The following is a 15671-nucleotide window of genomic DNA, read 5'->3' as shown; positions in this document are numbered from 1 at the left end:
GCCCGAATACGTCTACTTAGGGCAGGTAGTGACAGCTGATCCGGATCATGAGAGGGAGATAACTAGAAGGATAAAAATGGGGTGGAGCGCATATGGCAAGTTCTCGCAGATCATGAGCGGCAGTTTACCAATTTCCCTCAAGATAAAAGTGTACAACAGCTTTATCTTACCGGTACTCACCTACGGGGCAGAAACGTGGAGGCTAACGAAAAAAGTTCAGCTTAAGTTAAGGACAACGCAGCGAGCCATGGAAAGAAAAATGATAGGTGTAACGTTAAGAGACCGGAACCGGGCAGAGTGGGTGAGGGAACAAACACGGGTTAATGACATCCTAGTCGAAATCAAGAGAAAGAAATGGGTTTGGGCAGGACATGTAATGCGAAGGCAAGATAACCGCTGGTCCTTAAGGGTAATGGAATGGATTCCAAGAGAAAGTAAGCGTAGCAGGAGGCGGCAGAAGATTAGGTGGGCGGATGAGATTAGAATTTTGCAGGCAAAGGGTGGATGCAGCTGGTACAGGACAGGGTTAATTGGAGAGACATGGGAGAGGACTTTGCCCTGCAGTGGGTATAGTAAGACTGATTATGATGATTGATGATGATGATGATGATACAGAAATATTTGGCCACTGCTGACACGGAATGAAGAGGTCACAAAATATGAGTCACCCCTCATCATCAGTGCAATACGACAGGTCGGTCATATACAGAGTGAAAGACATAAGAGCGCAAACTGGCAACACGGACGAGGAAGGGAACAGGACGAGCGCTCGTCCTGTTCCCTTCCTCGTCCGTGTTGCCAGTTTGCGCTCTTATGTCCTTCACGAATATGCACCAACAAGCCCAGTTGCAAGTACTTCTTAGTCATATTCAGAGTGCTGCTAAAGAAAGCATGCACACTCCAGACAAGACTTTCGACTGACTTATGATAATATTATATCGCGGTAAAAACATCTCAAGAGCAGATGCTGTATCCGAAGCCGTAGCCAGCTTAGTTTCGTGAATTGAAGCTTCATTAGCGCTACAGCCTTCATATACATGCTTTAAGTGGCACTGCCGCCGTCGATTCCTCAAGCTTCTAACGTTAAGGGTAGCGACCTCGAAAGCTGTGAACCCCCATTTTTCATATGTACATTATTCGACTCCATCTGCTGAGCTAGGGTGCGCCGCCAGCGAATTGGCGGCCTTTTGTGCTGTCATTGCCCTCTTTTTAGGAGCAAACCTTCTTTTGCCCTCCACCACTGATGCCTTGCTCGGATGTCCGCTGACACCGAGCTCCTCATCCGCGGGACGCTTCAGTGGCGCGCTGCTGTTTATGAGGTGTCAGAGGCTTTCGCCCATGAGCACCACATCACTCGCAGCTCTAAGGTCGGCCGGCAGCTATTTGCAGACGCCGGTGGAATTGACTGCAGACGCGGCGCAAAACACCCCAGCGACACACCACCGAGGGAGCAGCCTGGACGCCCATCCGCTGGCTCCTCAGCAGTCTCCGATGGCAGATCTTTAGATACTTCTGCGGCAGAACGCGGCTGTTTAGCCAACCCAAGATCAGGTGCGCCATGCTGCAGCTGACCTGAGCCTGGAGGATCGGGGTTGGGAGGTTCAGTAGATGGCGGCTTGATGTCCTGTGAACTATTATTAATCTGCAATGCCTCACGTGGAAGCTGTGTTGAGCTCTCCGGAAGCGTCCACATCAGAAATGTCCATGATGTGCTCTGACATTACTTCGTCTTCTTTGGACCAGGATCCCTGACGTGACCTGTTGGCATATGTCATAACTCAAGTATCCCCTGTGTGACCGAAACGACACTGGGTGTCCCACGGCGTACGGCACTGCTGTCAGACATGTCCAACTCCGCTGCACCGAAGACACAGTGGAGTCCTGCCCATGGCTACGAAGGCCTGAATCCCAAATACACTAAGGGTGTGGGGAAAGTTGGAACATTATACCCCATCTTCCAGCCCGAGAGACACTTTCCGGTTTGCTGTCTCCATTTGCTCCATCCCAGGGCAGCGCCACTTTTCACGCAGCACTGACTGAACATTGCCATACGGTTCCAAAGCTTCCACAATCCGGCGATGCTTCATGTGGCGCCGGAGTCAAAGCAGCCTCAACTTAAAGTTTCTTGTTTCCGGACCAAAAGATAATGTGGATTAGCTCAGCTAATCCAGGATATACAAAGCGAAAGATGTCGGCGTTCACTGTGTTCATTGGCGTTGGAAATGTTCTTGACGGCGATGGCTTTGAGGAAAGAATGGGCGCATAACTGGCTCCCTGGATATGCGGACGCCTCATTCGTGCTTTGATACATGCGGCGGTGGTGAGAGAGAGATGTGGCCTGAATGCATTAGCGCTGACAGTGTTGTGGCTGACATGCGGCACTGCAGCAATAGCTAGGCCGCAGCGTTCATTTGGTGATTAATCTCTCGCGATCAACAATTAACTGCATGCAACTTCCCAGGCTGGCAGGGAGGACACGCTGCCTATCCATTGTGCGGAACGCAATCAAAGCAGGGTTTTGCATTTGGACACCAACGCCACGCACATGAAAGCTAGATTCAGGTCTCCACTGACCAGCAGAACCAGTTGTCCGCCTTTCATTTCGTGAAAATGAACGGCCTTTGCAAAGTTGTCAGCGCCAATGGACTTTAGAACGCCGTCGGCTCACTTGTTTTGTTTGGTTTTTAAGGAAAGGAAATGGCACAGTAACCATCTCACGTATCTCGGTGGACACCCGAACCGCGCCGTATAGGTAGGGAAAAAGGAGGGATGGAAAGAAGAAAAACTGAAAATTTCAAGTTGGATTTTGAGAAAAGGCGTGGCGCTGCGCTGCGGCGAAACACCAGTGGCTCGGTGCTACTGGCGGCGCATGCGCAGTAGTGACAAGGAAGCGAGAGAGAAATATCCGCGGCGAGGCGCGCGTTGTGACGTCATGTGCCTCCTCGGAGCACCGCCACGGCGAATTCGCAAGTTCGCGGCCAGCGAAGCTTTCGCTTTAATATCACCCATTCGAGCCCTTTCACGCGCGGCTCCACCAAGTCCACGAGCTTCTGTTTTGAAGAGCTATTCTCACAAGTCACCATCCAAACATGGCTCATTTGGCAATGTCCGATGGAAATATCACAGAAGTCCAAAAACACGTCAAGGGCATCTCTGAAGTGAGTAGTTTGGTACGGATGCGCATTTAAGTCACCATGCGAAAATACGGTGTTAAGCACTAAATTACCGGATAGCAGACGAGGCAGGACAGTCTTATAGGTGTCCATGATGTTTTGAAAGGATGCAAGTCCTTGGCCAAGGGCCAATGCGCTGTTTTCACGACTGTGCGACTCTTGGAAGTGAATGAAGGCGCGCCTAGTGCATGTACAGATCTCTAAGAATCGTATGTTGGTGGTATGTACTGAGGCGTGCATAAATAAGTTAATTGTGAGCATAGAAATTACAGGTATTAAGCGAGGAGCGGAGTACGTTTCCGTTGAATTTTCTTCGTGCATGAATGGATGGATGGATTGAGAAGGTGGAACCCTTTAAATCGGGCGGTGGCTCAAGCCGCCTATCCATGACTCGTAAAAATTTTACTCTTGTCTTGATTTTAGCCACCAATGAGATAAACGTCGCCCAGTTACTTCTACCTACTTAAAATATATTTTTCCTTCATTGTTCTTGAGCCCCAACGCTTTAAATAAATCAGCCCCGCTGATTTTCACTGCAGGGTGAAACCCTTTACAGGAAAGTATCAAATGTTCAACCATATTTTCCTCCTCTCCACAAGCATAGCATAACGTGTCTATCTCGTGGTACCTGACTGCACATGTCTTAGTCCGGAAAACTGCCGTCCTGCTCAAAGATCTTGTATGCTCCCAGTGCCGATTCCGTCAGCATCCCTGTTTTCCACAGAGCTCTCTCTGTTTCTTGAACCTTTTCTTGACCGAAAATTGCTGACTTGCTCGCCAACTGCTGCCCAAATATTTACTTGTCAAATTTCTAGTTCGCTTTCTTCATTTTGTGTCCATATTTCTCATGTACAGGTACCTGAAAAATTTTCCTAGCACATTGCTCTTCCCCCATTTTTCTTAATCGCTCCTCAAATGCTGCCTGACTGCTAACTTCTTTTCTCTCGAAGGACGCCCATCCCGTATCACTCTGTACCCCCTGATTAGGAGTATCGACATGTGCTCCCAAAGCTAGCCTCCCTACTCCGCGTTGCTTGATTTCTAACCTTACTTGAACATCTGGTCTCAAGCACAGGACCGCAATGGCGAAAGTCAGACTAAGAACCTTCATCCTTTTCCAGATCCCTCTTACCACTTCGTAGGTATTTTAATTCAGCAGTACCCCGTTTTCATTGAGAGCTGCATTCCCACTAGCTTTATTCATCACATATTTCTCATGCTCTGTAAAATACTCAGCACCCTTATTTATCCACGCCACAGGATACTTGTACTTAACCACTACTTCTAGCATGAACTCCTGTATTCTATGCTCGCCGCCCTCATCAATAAATATTTTGACTGCCGATTTTTCTTAATTTTTTAATTGGTTTTTGGGGAAAGGAAATGGCGCAGTATCTGTCTCATATATCGTTGGACACCCGAACCGCGCCGTAAGGGAAGGGATAAAGGAGGGAGTGAAAGTAGAAAGGAAGAAAGAGGTGCCGTAGTGGAGGGCTCAGGGATAATTTCGCCCACCTGGGGATCTTTAATGTGCACTGACATCGCACAGCACACGGCTGCCTTAGCGTTTTTCCTCCATAAAAACGCCGGGTTCGAACCCTGGAACTCCGGATCATTTCGAACCCGACAGCGGCGGCTGCGTCGATTTTTCCTTACTAAATTGAAACCTAATTTATCTCCCTCTGTACCGCAGATATCTATCAAGTTCTGCATATGTTTCTTATTGTCAGCCATTAGCACTTTATCATCTGCGTACATTAGTTCTAGTAATGACTGTTTAATCTATCCGCCTTGTCTGAAAAAAATATAGGTTGAAGCCCAGTCCGCTCCTCTCTAGTTTGGTCTCTAAAACTTGTATGTACAACATGAAAGGATACAGAGGACATCCTGGCCTAAAACCTCGCTGTATTTCTATACGCCCTGAGATATTTTTTTGTAGCGAGAGCTACATATTGCCCGAGGTCTCGCCGTTTCGCTGTGGCTGTCGGTCGCCAGTTCTGCGCATGCGCGAGAAGCTGAGTGAAGTCCGAGCCTGGCAGCTGGTGCGCCGCGTGCCGACCGCGGAGCAGACGCCGCTCGCTTCCGACCGAGGAGACTGCGCATGCGCGAGGAGCCGAGTCACGTCGGAGAACGCAGTTGGAGCGCCGTGCCGCTGCGCACTACTTCGCATGCGCGGCAAGGGGAGGAGAAGTCGCGGTGAGGTATGTATAATGGGGGGCGGTGGTGATGTGCCGGTGGAAACCACACTGCCATGGTGGACAAGGAGAGTGAGGCCGACGCTGCGCAGCGTAGAAGACGGGATAAACTCGAGTCGTCGGATCCCGAGGTTGTAGCCTGGCAGTTAGCCGTCCAGGAAAGGAATAACGAGCAGCGCGAGGCCAAGAAAAATGAAGAGACGCTGGAGCAGATAGAACAGCGCTTTCCAAGCTAATACACAAGGACGCTGAGCGGACAACAGCGGCGTGCCCTAGCCCTACTGGTATAACGCAGCGAGGCGATGATGGATACGACTGAAGAAGAGGAACTGAAGAGCACGATGGAATAACTTTTTTTATGGCGCTAAGGCATCTATGGCCAAAGAGCGCCATGGCACAAGGTATTTTATCTTCTTGAGGTGGGGTCAAAGATCCATTTTCCAAGCATTTAACTCGAAATAAGCCGAGCACCAGGCCAGGGGAAAGCTTGTACCCATTGAATCGCCGGCAGGTGCCCGGCGGCATTGGGGATCGAACCCCGCAGCTCCCGCATGCGAGGCGGATGCTCAACCACTTGGCCGCCACTGCGGTGTGTGCCGTATAACTGACCACACAATTAGACCAGGGGGGAACTACAGCTCTCGCTACATATATCCTGGCATAGCTGAGCTAAGACAGCGCCAATTTTTTCCCGTTTAATAAGCACTCTGTTACCTTAATATAAGCTTTTAAAATATTGGTTACTCCATCTTCCACATCCAAGGTACTCAGTATGTCCCACAAATAATTTTGAATAACGTTGTCGTAGGCTGCCCTGATATCCAGAAATTCTAGTCATAGGGCCTGTGTCTCTTTTCTGCAATCTCTATACACTGCGTCAACGAAAACAGATTGTCCTTTGTTTACGGAACCCATTTTGTAGCTCCAATAGCACACCCTCGTTATCCACCCAAGCCTGTGGTCTGTCCTTTATAATCTGCATCACCGCCCTGTAAACCACAGATGTCACTGTCATGGTACGGTAGCTGCGTATGTCAGCTTTGTACCCCTTTACCTTATATATCGTGATCAATCTACGTAATCGCCATTCAACGAGGGCTTTGACATCCACAATCATTTTGTTGACTACCTCTATTGCGTTTGCTTGGATTTTGGCCCTAGCTTCTTTATAACATAATCAGAATACCACCTGATCGTGCCGACCTGCCATTAGGAACATTATTCTCTGTTCTTTCCTACTACCTTTGCTTACTTGAAGCAATTGCAGTAATCGCTCTATCCTCCTCCGATAAATTATGTGCAAAATTTCGTTCTTTTGAAAATTTTTCTGCCATCCTTGTTCCTATATGTTTCATTGGTTCATTACCTTCTAGCCGAATACCCTATCTGTAAAAATAAACCTTTGATCTAGCCTAGTCTTATTACTCATGGAGTTGATAAGTTTTTAAAATTGCTGAGCTGTTCTTCTATCCTTTTTATTTACTTGTGACATCTATTGGGCACCCTTTCTTTTAATTTTCTCATTGATCAAATACGGTGCTTCTCTTCTACACTTTATGAAGGTATCCATTTTCTGTCCACCACCAGCTTCTGGTTCCCCCCTCTTGGAATATCCGTGTTCCTGGATGCTTCCTGACGTTTCTCTATGGTCTTCTTGACCTCCTGATTCTGCCAACACTTAGGTTTGTGTCTTCTTTTTCTTTTTGGCTTGACTCGCACGTTAGCTAGCTCTAGCTCAAGTCATCATCATCATCCTTACTAAGCCCATTGCAAGGCAAAGGCCTCTCCCATGTCTCTCCAATCAACCCTGTCCTTTGCCAGCTTCATCCACCCTTTGCCTGCAAACTTCTTAAATCTCATCCGCCCACCTAACATTCTGCCGCCCCATGCTACGCTTACTTTCTCTTGGAATCCACTCTGTTACCCTTAAGGACCAGCGGTTATCTTGCCTTCGCATTACATGCCCTGCCCCAGCCCATTTCTTCCTCATCATTTCGACTAGGATGTCATTAACCCGTGTTTGTTCCCTCACCCACTCTTCCCGCTCCCGGTCTCTTAACGTACACCTATCATTTTTCTTTCCATAGCTCACTGCGTTGTTCTCAACCTGAGCTGAACAGTTTTCGTTAGCCTCCACGTTACTGCGTCATAGGTAAGTACCGGTAAGATACAACTGTTGTAGACTTTTCTCTTGAGAAAGATTTTGGTAAACTGCCATTCGTGATCTGAGAGAACCTGCAATAGCAGTCCACCCGATTTTTTTTTCTTTTTGAGATATCACTCTCCTGATCCTACCTGCACACGTATTCCATAACACAACCAGCACCTAGCTACCATTCGAAAAAGGAATTTCCTTCCGAGACTGTTGCACACTACTTTGGTTTTCTGCAGATTAATTTTTCCACCAACTGTACTGCTCTGCCTGTATTACTCATTTATCATATTTGACAGTTCTTCTCCTGAGTGACTTAGCAAATCAACTTCCAAAGCGATCGCAGAATATTCAGATATTCTGCATTATCTCTTTTTCGCAACTGTTACCAATCCTGTCCCAACTGTTACCAATCCTGTCCTCTGAAAACCTCCTGTAATCAAGCGATAGCATTGGCGAGATCGTGTCTTCCTGCCTGATACCCTTCCTTATTGGAAGTTTGTTGTTGACTTTATGAATGACTATGGTAGCTGTGTACTGGCTGTAGATATCTTCCATGAATTTTACATAAGGCTGTTCTACACACTTATTCCGCAATACCTGCATGACTATTGAAGTTTCAACTGAGTAGAGTGATTTCTGGTAATCTGTAAAGATAAAGATCACCTGGTTGACAGAGGAAGTATGTCGTATTAAATAAAAGTTTTGTATGATAAATTAAAAGAATGTTATAATGGTTTCTTAAATCTTAGCACTACTGTGGTTGCACTCCAATTCAAATGGCGGTAGATGATGCAAGAGTATATTAATGAATGATATAGCTATAAGCTGACATTTCGTAGCAGTGAGTGACATTTCTGACGGAGAAGCGCAACGACCTGTTAAAAGTTGGAACAAAACTAGCATACTCAACCGAGCGCATTTTTTTTTTCAGTGAATAACAGCGTAATATTTTAAAAAATGGCCCTACTTCTAAGAAGGTAGACCACAATCATATAGTGACAGCTTGAGAAATTTGCTGGTTATAACTTTGGAAGAAGTTTTTTAGTTTTCGGTGCATTTATCTAACGCGCTATTGTTCGCCCATCTTCTACTTGTTTCAGCGCACTGATTACTGCATCTATGCTGATTTCGTCCGCGTATTTGTAAATTTTGAGATTAGAATCCCGTGACTGAACAGGGACTGATTGGCGCTTCAGTCGTGTTTTCCTTCGTTTTCTCCACCGTCCTGTAAAGGCCGGGGCTCTGAAACGCCTTCCGAGGAGAGCACATTAACTCACTTAATCCCTGCACTCTGTTGCCATGAAAACCAGAGCCAAATAATACTCTTCTGCATGCAGCAGACGACCCTCAATCGCGTCAAAGTTGGCGAGCCCTTCCCTGCAACCTTTTCACGCTCCCACTTTCCTCCGTCCCCCGCATCTGCGTAGACAAGATGAGAGGTGGCCATTGGTTAGATTCTTTCAGACGTCAGGCAGGTATACCGTGGCCGCGGTCAATAAGACGCTAATCTCCGGCGGGTCGGGATGCTCCGCTCCCAGACGGTGGTCGGCGAAGGAGCGCCTACCTTCCAGCGTAAAAAAGTGACGAGAGGAGAGGGAAAAGCGCGAAGACGCTGAAATTCAAATTTTAACTACAGAGAGCTCAGCTTCTACAAAGGGAATTTAAAAAATTCTTGCTGGACACTATTCGTGAAGTGCCGTGCTGCAATATCCGAGGCACGCCCCTTTATGATTCCGGCCGCTTTCGTGCCGATTTCCTGTTGCTGCACCCCCGCCAAGCGTCTTGTGAACCCGCGAGAATTACTAGCGAACGCCCGGACCTGTTTCCCTCGGTAACCGTTTGAGCAACGGTGACCTCCTCGGCGTCAAACACGGTGCAATTCCTTAGGGATTTGCTGACCTCCTTTATCTGCAAATCGGTCACCGTCGACCCCGCATCTCTTCCGTTTTCGTGTATTGCCGCATCTGCGTAGAAGATGCACTCGTTTTGGTCGTAGTGCGAAAACACTACTGGTCCCTGGGTGCCTTGAGCCCTCCCACACACACACACACACACACACACACACACACACCCACACACACACACACACACACACACACACACACACACACACACACACACACACACACACACACACACACACACACACACACACACACACACACACACACACACACACACACACACACACACACACACACACACACACACACACACACACACACACACACACACACACACACACACACACACACACACACACACACACACACACACACACACACACACACACACACACACACACACACACACACACACACACACACACACACACACACACACACACACACACACACACACACACACACACACACACACACACACACACACACACACACACACACACACACACACACACACACACACACACACACACACACACACACACACACACACACACACACACACACACACACACACACACACACACACACACACACACACACACACACACACACACACACACACACACACACACACACACACACACACACACACACACACACACACACACACACACACACACACACACACACACACACACACACACACACACACACACACACACACACACACACACACACACACACACACACACACACACACACACACACACACACACACACACACACACACACACACACACACACACACACACACACACACACACACACACACACACACACACACACACACACACACACACACACACACACACACACACACACACACACACACGGGCCATCTTTTCGCGTAGCGGGGCTGGTAATGTTTCGCATTAGAGGTAAAAGAATGTGCTTTTAAATGCTTAGTTTCGCGGGACTTCAGAGTCATGCAAATGAATCCAAGGTATCAGAGGAATGGCAGCAGCGCCAGCCGCCCAGAGATCTTCCTTTCATCCTTTCTTAATAAGCTCGTTTCATTTCCAGGGAAGCAGGAGGCTGAGGTAATTAATCCGCCAGCAATGGGCTTGTCGTAGGATCGACTCCCTTCCGCAGCAGCCGCTTTTCTCTGGAAGCAGAAGAAAAAAATAGTGCCCATGTGCTGTGAGATTGCAGCGCAAGTTAGAAGACTACAGATAGTCTGAACAAATCTGGAGCCCTCCACAACGGCACCCTTCATAGCTAACGTGTCGCTTCGGGATGTCAAACCCGCCATACCAATACGCATTTTGCGTTTGCTCCGCAGGCAGCTAGAAGTTGCAAGCGAAGCAAAACATATTTCTATCATTCTTTGCAACCTAAATAATTAAACACTAATCGTTCAAAAGAACTGACTCAGTTTACACTTCAGGTGCCAGGGTATTTTGCTAACAAAATTATTTGCAGTGCAGAACTCGCCCTGGGATTCTTTTGCTACTCCTAGCAGCTACCCCGAACTCTTCTATTTCCGTTAGCAGGCTACGCGATCTGCACGCATCTAAACTCTTGGAATCGGGGCGGCTGGTGCGCGGCCTTCTGTCTCCGGGAGAGCAGGGCGAACAAGAGCGAGCTGCTTTGCAAATGGACACGGCTGGCGGACCGGCGCTGTTTTCCGCATCGGCCGCTCACTGGGTGCACCGAGCAGCGTCCGACGGCAGCCTTTCCGAGTGGTGCATGCTCAGGTGAGTCGCTTGGAATGTAAGAGCCACGGCAAGCCTAAAACGCGTTTCTGATATCCTGAATTTAAAATGCTAATGGGAGTTTACTGCTAATTTACTCATTGACTTCTCTGAGAATAAACCTACGCTCACACTCTTCTTCTGTTGAAGCTAAGTAAATAATGCAGTTGTAGGCAAAATCGTCACTCTCAATGTCATTAGTAAATAAAAATAATTAAAATAGTACGAGAACGGCGCCGTGGTGAATGCCACAATCAAGAGGAAAAGTATGGAGAGAATAGGCTTTGAAGCTGGCTTTCTCGAAAGACAGGCTGAAATGTAATTGAAGAGCTGGGTGCGTCACTTTTTATGCAAGATTTCATCGAAAGATATTGCAAAGCTGGTGAAGATTACATCGTTTTGTTTATCTGAATTCATTTAAGCTGTGAAATCATGCACAATATTTGTTCAGAGGATGCGGGAAGGGATGTCCTAAATCCACGTTGGACGGTCGAGATATGATTAAACTTTTCAAGAAATTCAGAGCTTTAAAATTGCATAAGGATGAAATTATTGAGTAGGGTTATTATTTAAAATGCGCTGTATGTCGCCATTCTTATAAACAGCCCTTAACATGGCTGTTCATCTCTCGAAAGCAGTCTATCCGTCCAGAACAGATTTAGCGTATAACACATGCGCACATTTCGAGACTCAGGGAGCGTAACGTTTAGGAAATTGACTGTGAGGACCGTCACGCTTAGAAAATTTCAGCGTTCAGTCTGCGAAGCATATTCCGTATTTTATTGTGCATTATTTATTTATTTATTTATTTATTTATTTATTTATTTATTTATTTATTTATTTATTTATTTATTTATTTATTTATCAATACTGCCAATCCCTGTTTCAGGGATTTTTAGAGGAGTGTGATCTGGCCTCAGGGAAACAGTCGACCAGGCATAAACACTATTTTAAGTACGCAAAGTACAGTGAAGATTATGGGGGAAGTAAGACTGGGCATTGGCAAAGGCAATGCAAAGATAACCCATAAGAATCATCACCTTTTTCCTTCATAAATCATCGCGAGAAGTACAATATATACATGAAGTATACAAATACTTGGAAATACAAATACATGGAAAACCCTCGAAATATTAGAAAAAGTAAATAAAAATCACGGTTTCTTTCCTGACAATACACTTTTGGCAGCTAGGCCAAAACTTTCTCAGTAGTTCGTTGTACAATCAGTGAATCAAAAAGTTGTTCTACTCGCACACAGCTCGCGGAAAAAATAACATAAAGGTATTATTTGAGCAGTGATATTATTGTACGGTGAGTTCCTTTCTGGGACGCGTTTCCCTGGAAGTCTTCAAGGTAATGTATGTAGCGGAATCAACTTTAAGTTTGTTATGTAAAATCATGTACAGAAACTACAGACGGTGAAGCGTCGCACGACTAGCTATCGTGTCAAGCCCACTCTCAGATAGCATCAGCGTCGGAGAGTCGGTGCGCCTATATCTGTTGCAGATAAAGCGCCCACTTTTTCGCTGGACAGCCTGAATCGTAGCTGTGTTATCTAGCGTCTACGGGAACTAGGCGACGTTAGCGCATTATAGTATTTGATGTATGATAGTAGTATACGCCAAAAGCTTGGATTCTTTCGTAGAATGCTGCAGGGCTCGTTTCAGAAACATGAGCTTACGCATCGCTTTGTTTGTTACGTGATCTACGTGAGCTGTCCACCCAGATTGGCTGATATAGTGATGCCTAAGTATTTGTGCTCGGCGACTGTTTTGAGTGCAGAGCTGCTATAGCCATAAGGGAAGCTAAGTTCTAATTTGTTTTTCGTTGTAGTCATTGAAGCTGTTTTGTCTAAGAGCCATTTTCTACTTCAAACACGATTCTGCTATCTTGCCAAAATCATTGTTAGAAATTATTTGATCTTCTCGGCTTTTTATTTCTCGATATCGTACGCAGTCATCTGCGAACAACCTCCGTTTCGCTTCTACCTGGTCACCAATGTCGTTTTTGAAGAGAAGGAAGAGAATTGGGGCTAAAACAGAGCCCTGTGGCACACCGGAAAGGACCGGGACAGTATCTGAATGTGGTCGCCGAGTGGCACGAACTGGCGACGGTCAGTTAAATAATTGGCAATTCAATGGACTACTTACCCTACCCTAATATACGACTTAGCTTCTGTAGCAGTTTGGCGTGGCAGACCCGGTCGAAAGCCTTTGAGAAGTCTAAGAAGATTACATCTGTTTGCATTTGGTCGTTAATTGCTTTTGCGAAGTCATGTAAAGTCTCGACAAGTTGTGTAACAGTAGACAGACCACGCCTGAAGCCATGCTGTTGGGGATGGAGGATGTTATTGATTCAACTAACCCTGTTAACAATGTCTTATAGCAATGTAACAATAACAATGTGTTTTGCTTGTACTTGGTGAATACGATGGATGGGAGCGTGGTAGAACGTCTTTGTACATCGCGAAGACCGGCTTGAAAGAATCATGAAAGACATTTGCAATCTTACTGTTTAATATCACGTATCACCATTTGATGGGAAGGGATATGTAGCGTGAAATTGCATTTAATGATTATTTCAAGCCGGTCTTGGCGAAGTACAAAGGCGTCCTAGCAGGCATATCACCTATCTCCAGCTTAAAGGAGGACGAGGAAGATGACGATAAGCGGACCGGCTGTCTGAGCCCAGTCCCTAATTTTTCAGTGTTTTTTCTTAGTCTGAGTACTCTGAGGTCTTTTCTGGTATGTGTATTCGCCGTGCGACCACCTGGGGCTCCCCGCTCATCGGGAGAGAGACGTAAAAAGATCCTCTGTGCGCTCGGCAGAGGAGACGAACCAGGCATCCTTCACAGTTGTATCCTATAAGGAAAAAAGAGCTCCTGGTGTTGCTGTAGTCTTCAGGCCTACTATGGAAGGAGGAAACTTATGGAAGGTCAAACCCAGCGTCGTAGCGTCGGCGGCTGTAATGTCAGCACAATAAAAAATGTTCTCAACCATCGAATTAAAAAGGATGGCAGCCTCATGCTTAAAGTTTCAACACCATGAGTCCGCCTGCTCACACTGACTAAATTGGCTGGAATAGATGTGGGGGCTCGCGTACCTTAGTACTACATACATGTCTAATAATGGGAAAATTCAAGATTTTTCAATCACGTAATCAAACGAAGTACGCTGGCAGATTTGTGTCTAATAATTATAGCTTCTCAACTAGTGTCACGTCTTTTAAAAAACACCTTGTTTGGGAAGCTGCCACGTTTGCTCAGTGGCTATGGCGTTCGGCTGCTGGCCCGAAAGACGCGGGTTCGATTCCGGCCGCGGCGGTCGAATTTTAATGGAGGCGAAATTCTAGAGGCCCGTGTACTGTGCGATGTCAGTGCACGTTAAAGAACCCCAGGTGATCGAAATTTACGGAGCCTTTCACTACGGCGGCCCTCATAGCCTGAGTTGCTTTGGGACGTTAAACCCCCATAAACGAAACCAAACCAAACCACCTTCGTTGGAGATCTCTGGCTAACCGTAGGAAACATTCGATGTTGCAAGTCATGCATCGCATCTATTTTGGAAAGCTGAACATTGACAACGACCGGCACGTGCTTAAACCTCACTTTTTTTCTAGACGACTTGACCATCAATGGAAGATTCGAGAGATTAAGTGTAGGACAGATATTTACAAAACCTCGTTCTTGCCACGGACGATCAATAAGTGGAACAGACTGCTAGCTGGCGTCACTGAGTGCTGCACGGAAGATCAATTCCGCGCATTCTTATCTGATGTGTGACGTGGCGCGCAGTTCTCTTGCTCCTGTCTTTCATTTCACTAGTGTCATTGCATTCCTGGAACGCAGTTGTCCTCCTTCAGTGCAAGCTTTTTCTCATCCATAATTAGTTGTGTCATTGTATTTTTGTTATCCTGTGCCGCTTTCGGCCAAACGAACAGAAGTTATTGTGTCCCCCTCCCCCCCACCAATAATGCAGTCGTGTGGTGGAGGTCTCTCTCATAAAAAAAAAGAGTACCCTCGCGACCAATTTGACACCCATTCACTCTTTCTAATTTCCCAACTCCCCTTATAACCTGAGGCAATAAATAACATTATAAAAAATTAGCTACGGTAATTAGACTCGAACATTTCCAGGGGGTTGATGGCATATAGATCGAAAGTTTTTCAGCATAGCAGCGATGCTTACCAGCAGCTACTAAGCCACTTAAGTTGAGAAGAAATCTTAGCATATTTTTCGTTCAAAGCTGGCATATCTTTCGCAGAGCGGCTTTAATTTTTCTTGTTTATATTAGCTATTTTGCAGCAAACTTCCCCAAGCAATCCGCTCCTTATTTGGGTCGTTATCCGGGCGGGAACAAACCGCTCATTGCAGGTAATGATTCGATATCTAAAAGTTGTGGTATAAATCAATAATATCCTCAGTGGTATTGGAAAATAATCTAAAATGAAAGAAAGCATTTCGTCCCTGTTCTTTCTGGAAAGGAGA

Source organism: Amblyomma americanum, chromosome 9 (genome assembly GCF_052857255.1).
Source record: "Amblyomma americanum isolate KBUSLIRL-KWMA chromosome 9, ASM5285725v1, whole genome shotgun sequence".
In the NCBI taxonomy this organism is placed as follows: domain Eukaryota; kingdom Metazoa; phylum Arthropoda; class Arachnida; order Ixodida; family Ixodidae; genus Amblyomma; species Amblyomma americanum.
The sequence above is the reverse complement of the archived record's forward strand: the minus strand, read 5'-3'. Positions refer to the sequence as shown.